Source organism: Cetorhinus maximus, chromosome 17 (assembly GCF_964194155.1).
Source record: "Cetorhinus maximus chromosome 17, sCetMax3.hap1.1, whole genome shotgun sequence".
Lineage (NCBI taxonomy): Eukaryota > Metazoa > Chordata > Chondrichthyes > Lamniformes > Cetorhinidae > Cetorhinus > Cetorhinus maximus.
Window position 1 is genome coordinate 76027269 of NC_135895.1, and position 7314 is coordinate 76034582.

Sequence of the window (7314 nt, forward strand, 5' to 3'; positions counted from 1 at the left end):
TGTGAAGTGTGATGTACCTGAGCACACAGACTGGACTGTGAAGTTTGATGTACCTAAGTACACAGACTGGATTTTGAAGTGCGATGTACCTGAGTATACAGATTGTATTGTGAAGTGTGATGTACTTGAGTACACAGACTGGATTGTGAAGTGTGATGTACCTGAGTACACAGTGTGGATTGTGAAGTGTGATGTACCTGAGTACACAGACTGGATTGTGAAGTGTGATGTACCTGAGTACACAGACTGGATTGTGAAGTGTGATGTACCTGAGTACACAGACTGGATTGTGAAGTGTGATGTACCTGAGTACACAGACTGGATTGTGAAGTGTGATGTACCTGAGTACACAGACTGGATTGTGAAGTGTGAAGTACCTGAGTACACAGACTGGATTGTGAAGTGTGATGTACCTGAGTACACAGACTTGATTGTGAAGTGTGATGTACCTGAGCACACAGACTGGATTGTGAAGTGTGATGTACCTGAGTACACAGACTGGATTTTGAAGTGTGATGTACCTGAGTACACAGATTGTATTGTGAAGTGTGATGTACTTGAGTTCACAGACTGGATTGTGAAGTGTGATGTACCTGAGTACACAGACTGGATTGTGAAGTGTGATGTACCTCAGTACACAGACTGGATTGTGATGTGTGATGTACCTGAGTACACAGACTGGATTGTGAAGTGTGATGTACCTGCGTGCACAGACTGGATTGTGAAGTATGATGTACCTGAGTACACAGACTAGATTGTGAAGTGTGATGTACCTGCGTACACAGACTGGATTGTGAAGTGTGGTCTACCTGTGTACATAGACTGGATTGTGAAGTGTGATGTAACTGAGTACACAGACTGGATTGTGAAGTGTGATGTACCTGAGTACACAGACTGCATTGTGAAATGTGGTGTACCTGAGTACACAGACTGGATTGTGAAGTGTGTTGTACCTGAGTACACAGACTGGATTGTGAAGTGTGATGTACCTGAGCACACAGACTGGACTGTGAAGTTTGATGTACCTAAGTACACAGACTGGATTTTGAAGTGCGATGTACCTGAGTATACAGATTGTATTGTGAAGTGTGATGTACTTGAGTACACAGACTGGATTGTGAAGTGTGATGTACCTGAGTACACAGAGTGGATTGTGAAGTGTGATGTACCTGAGTACACAGACTGGATTGTGAAGTGTGATGTACCTGAGTACACAGACTGGATTGTGAAGTGTGATGTACCTGAGTACACAGACTGGATTGTGAAGTGTGATGTACCTGAGTACACAGACTGGATTGTGAAGTGTGATGTACCTGAGTACACAGACTGGATTGTGAAGTGTGAAGTACCTGAGTACACAGACTGGATTGTGAAGTGTGATGTACCTGAGTACACAGACTTGATTGTGAAGTGTGATGTACCTGAGCACACAGACTGGATTGTGAAGTGTGATGTACCTGAGTACACAGACTGGATTTTGAAGTGTGATGTACCTGAGTACACAGATTGTATTGTGAAGTGTGATGTACTTGAGTTCACAGACTGGATTGTGAAGTGTGATGTACCTGAGTACACAGACTGGATTGTGAAGTGTGATGTACCTCAGTACACAGACTGGATTGTGATGTGTGATGTACCTGAGTACACAGACTGGATTGTGAAGTGTGATGTACCTGCGTGCACAGACTGGATTGTGAAGTATGATGTACCTGAGTACACAGACTAGATTGTGAAGTGTGATGTACCTGCGTACACAGACTGGATTGTGAAGTGTGGTCTACCTGTGTACATAGACTGGATTGTGAAGTGTGATGTAACTGAGTACACAGACTGGATTGTGAAGTGTGATGTACCTGAGTACACAGACTGCATTGTGAAATGTGGTGTACCTGAGCACACAGATTGGATTGTGAAGTGTGATGTACCTGAGTACACAGACTGGATTGTGAAGTGTGGTCTACCTGAGCACACAGATTCGATTGTGAAGTGTGATGTACCTGAGTACACAGACTGGATTGTGAAGTGTGATGTACCTGAGCACACAGACTGGATTTTGAAGTGTGATGTACCTGAGTACACAGACTGGATTGTGAAGTGTGATGTACCTGAGTACACAGACTGTATTGTGAAGTGTGATGTACCTGAGTACACAGACTGGATTGTGAAGTGTGATGTACCTGAGTACACAGACTGGATTGTGAAGTGTGATGTACCTGAGTACACAGACTGTATTGTGAAGTGTGATGTACCTGAGTACACAGACTGGATTGTGAAGTGTGATGTACCTGAGTACACAGACTGGATTGTGAAGTGTGATGTACCTGAGTACACAGACAGGATTGTGAAGTGTGATGTTCCTGAGTACACAGACTGGATTGTGAAGTGTGATGTACCTGAGTACACAGACTGGATTGTGAAGTGTGATGTACCTGAGTACACAGACTGTATTGTGAAGTGTGATGTACCTGATTACACAGACTGGATTATGAAGTGTGGTGTACCTGAGCACACAGATTTGATTTTGAAGTGTGATGTACCTGAGTACACAGACTGGATTGTGAAGTTTAATGTACCTGAGCACACAGACTGGATTGTGAAGTGTGATGTACCTGAGTACACAGACTGGATTGTGAAGTGTGATGTACCTGAATACACAGACTGTTTTGTGAAGTGTGATGTAACTGAGTACGCAGACTGGATTGTGAAGTGTGATGTACCTGAGTACACAGACTGGATTGTGAAGTGTGATGTACCTGAGTACACAGACTGGATTGTGAAGTGTGATGTACCTGAGTACACAGACTGGATTGTGAAGTGTGATGTACCTGAGTACACAGACTGGATTGTGAAGTGTGATGTACCTGAGTACACAGACTGGATTGTGAAGTGTGATGTACCTGAGTACACAGACTGGATTGTGAAGTGTGATGTACCTGAGTACACAGACTGGATTGTGAAGTGTGATGTACCTGAGCACACAGACTGGATTATGAAGTGTGATGTACCTGAGTACACAGACTGGATTTTGAAGTGTGATGTACCTGAGTACACAGATTGTATTGTGAAGTGTGATGTACTTGAGTACACAGACTGGATTGTGAAGTTTGATGTACCTGAGTACACAGACTGGATTGTGAAGTGTGATGTACCTGAGTACACAGACTGGATTGTGAAGTGTGATGTACCTGAGTACACAGACTGGATTCTGAAGTGTGATGTACCTGAGTACACAGACTGGATTGTGAAGTGTGATGTACCTGCGTACACAGACTGGATTGTGAAGTGTGCTTTACCTGTGTACACAGATTGGATTGTGAAGTGTGATGTACCTGAGTACACAGACTGTATTGTGAAGTGTGATGTTCCTGTTTACACAGACTGGATTGTGAAGTGTGGTGTACCTGAGCACACAGATTTGATTTTGAAGTGTGATGTACCTGAGTACACAGACTGGATTGTGAAGTTTAATGTACCTGAGCACACAGACTGGATTGTGAAGTGTGATGTACCTGAGTACACAGACTGGATTGTGAAGTGTGATGTACCTGAATACACAGACTGTTTTGTGAAGTGTGATGTACCAGAGTACGCAGACTGGATTGTGAAGTGTGATGTACCTGAGTACACAGACTGGATTGTGAAGTGTGATGTACCTGAGTACACAGACTGGATTGTGAAGTGTCATGTATCTGAGTACACAGACTGGATTGTGAAGTGTGATGTACCTGAGTACACAGACTGGATTGTGAAGTGTGATGTACCTGAGTACACAGACTGGATTGTGAAGTGTGATGTACCTGAGTACACAGACTGGATTGTGAAGTGTGATGTACCTGAGTACACAGACTGGATTGTGAAGTGTGATGTACCTGAGCACACAGACTGGATTGTGAAGTGTGATGTACCTGAGTACACAGACTGGATTTTGAAGTGTGATGTACCTGAGTACACAGATTGTATTGTGAAGTGTGATGTACTTGAGTACGCAGACTGGATTGTGAAGTGTGATGTACCTGAGTACACAGACTGGATTGTGAAGTGTGATGTACCTGAGTACACAGATTGGATTGTGAAGTGTGATGTACCTGAGTACACAGACTGGATTCTGAAGTGTGATGTACCTGAGTACACAGACTGGATTGTGAAGTGTGATGTACCTGAGTACACAGACTGGATTGTGAAGTGTGAATTACCTGAGCACACAGACTGGACTGTGACGTGTGATGTACCTAAGTACACAGACTGGATTTTGAAGTGTGATGTACCTGAGTATACAGATTGTATTGTGAAGTGTGATGTACTTGAGTACACAGACTGGATTGTGAAGTGTGATGTACCTGAGTACACAGACTGGATTGTGAAGTGTGATGTACCTGAGCACACAGACTGGACTGTGAAGTGTGATGTACCTGCGTACACAGACTGGATTTTGAAGTGCGATGTACCTGAGTATACAGATTGTATTGTGAAGTGTGATGTACTTGAGTACACAGACTGGATTGTGAAGTGTGATGTACCTGAGTACACAGACTGGATTGTGAAGTGTGATGTACCTGAGTACACAGACTGGATTGTGAAGTGTGATGTACCTGAGCACACAGACTGGACTGTGAAGTGTGATGTACCTGCGTACACAGACTGGATTTTGAAGTGCGATGTACCTGAGTATACAGATTGTATTGTGAAGTGTGATGTACTTGAGTACACAGACTGGATTGTGAAGTGTGATGTACCTGAGTACACAGAGTGGATTGTGAAGTGTGATGTACCTGAGTACACAGACTGGATTGTGAAGTGTGATGTACCTGAGTACACAGACTGGATTGTGAAGTGTGATGTACCTGAGTACACAGACTGGATTGTGAAGTGTGATGTACCTGAGTACACAGACTGGATTGTGAAGTGTGATGTACCTGAGTACACAGACTGGATTGTGAAGTGTGATGTACCTGAGTACACAGACTGGATTGTGAAGTGTGATGTACCTGAGTACACAGACTGGATTGTGAAGTGTGATGTACCTGAGCACACAGACTGGATTGTGAAGTGTGATGTACCTGAGTACACAGACTGGATTTTGAAGTGTGATGTACCTGAGTACACAGATTGTATTGTGAAGTGTGATGTACTTGAGTTCACAGACTGGATTGTGAAGTGTGATGTACCTGAGTACACAGACTGGATTGTGAAGAGTGATGTTCCTGAGTACACAGACTGGATTGTGAAGTGTGATGTACCTGAGTACACAGACTGGATTGTGAAGTATGATGTACCTGAGTACACAGACTGTATTGTGAAGTGTGATGTACCTGAGTACACAGACTGGATTGTGAAGTGTGATGTACCTGAGTACACAGACTGGATTGTGAAGTGTGATGTACCTGAGTACACAGACTGGATTGTGAAGTGTGATGTACCTGAGTACACAGACTGGATTGTGAAGTGTGTTGTACCTGAGTACACTGACTGGATTGTGAAGTGTGACGTACCTGAGTACACAGACTGGATTGTGAAGTGTGATGTACCTGAGTACACAGACTAGATTGTGAAGTGTGATGTACCTGAGTACACAGACTGGATTATGAAGTGTGATATACCTGAGTACACAGACTGGATTGTGAAGTGTGATGTACCTGAGTACACAGACAGGATTGTGAATTGTGATGTACCTGACTACACAGACTGGATTGTGAAGTGTGATGTAGCTGAGTACACAGACTAGATTGTGAAGTGTGATGTACCTGAGTACACAGACTGGATTTTGAAGTCTGATGTAGCTGAGTACACAGAGTGGATTGTGAATTGTGGAGACCTGAGTACACAGACTGGATTGGGAAGTGTGATGTACCTGAGTACACAGACTGGATTATGAAGTTTGATATACCTGAGTACACAGACTGGATTGTGAAGTGTGATGTACCTGAGTACACAGACTGGATTGTGATGTGTGATGTAGCTGAGTACACAGAGTGGATTGTGAATTGTGGAGACCTGAGTACACAGACTGGATTGGGAAGTGTGATGTACCTGAGTACACAGACTGGATTATGAAGTTTGATATACCTGAGTACACAGACTGGATTGTGAAGTGTGATGTACCTGAGTACACAGAATGGATTGTGATGTGTGATGTACCTTAGTACACAGACTGGATTATGAAGTGTGATATACCTGAGTACACAGACTGGATTGTGAAGTGTGATGTACCTGAGTACGCAGACTGGATTGTGAATTGTGGATTCCTGAGTACACAGACTGGATTGTGAAGTGTAACTTCACCAACAAGGATCCATTGTTAATCTATAATAATGACATTTTGATGAACATCATATTAATAAAACTTTTATTGTCGCTTTTTTCAGATCTTTATATATTGGCACAATAATCTTGTCTGCATATATTACTGTATATAGATAATATATATTTGTAATCTAATATATCATTGTAATATATAATATATCGTAATATGATGTATATAACTTATTACTCAGGCTTCTCTATATATTACTGGGCAGGATATATCGTCACTAACGTTTTAACTATGTAGTGACACAGCTCTGAGAACCATATTAATAAAGTTTTAATTGTATCTTTCATTCTCTCTGTGTTTACTGACACAATTCTCTGGCTCGTGGGTTACCCTATGTACAAACCATCTGTGATGTCCTTGGAGTAATGGCTCAAACTGACTTCATCAAACTGACTTTCGAAATAGGCCGACATTGTTCATAATGGGATAAAAACAAAAAGCTAAAAGCTACTGCGGATGCTGGAAATCCAAAACAAAAACAGAATTACCTGGAAAAACTCAGCAGGTCTGGCAGCATCGGTGGAGAAGAAATCAGTTAACGTTTCGAGTCTTCATGGCCCTTCGGCAGAACTGGAGCATAGTTAGAAGAAGGGAGAAATATAAACTGGTTTAAGGTGGGGGGGCGGGGGGGAGAGAGAAGTTGAGGGTGTGGTGATTGTGGAGATAAGCAGTGATAGGAGCAGATAATCAAAAGATGTCAGAGACAAAAGGATCAAAGAGGTGTTGAAGGTGGTGATATTTGTCTAAGAAAAGTGCTAATTAAGAATGAAGACAGGATACTCAAGGTACAGCTCTAGTGGGGGTGGGGTGGAAAGACTAACAAGGTATTAGTTTTAGATTTAAAAATAATGGAAATAGGTGGGGAAAGAAGAATCTATATAAATTATTGAAAAAAAAGGGAGGGGGGAGAAACGGGGTGGGGATGGGGGGAGGGGGAGTTTAAGATCTAAAGTTGTTGAATTCAATATTCAGCCCGGAAGGCTGTAAAGTGCCTAGTCGGAAGA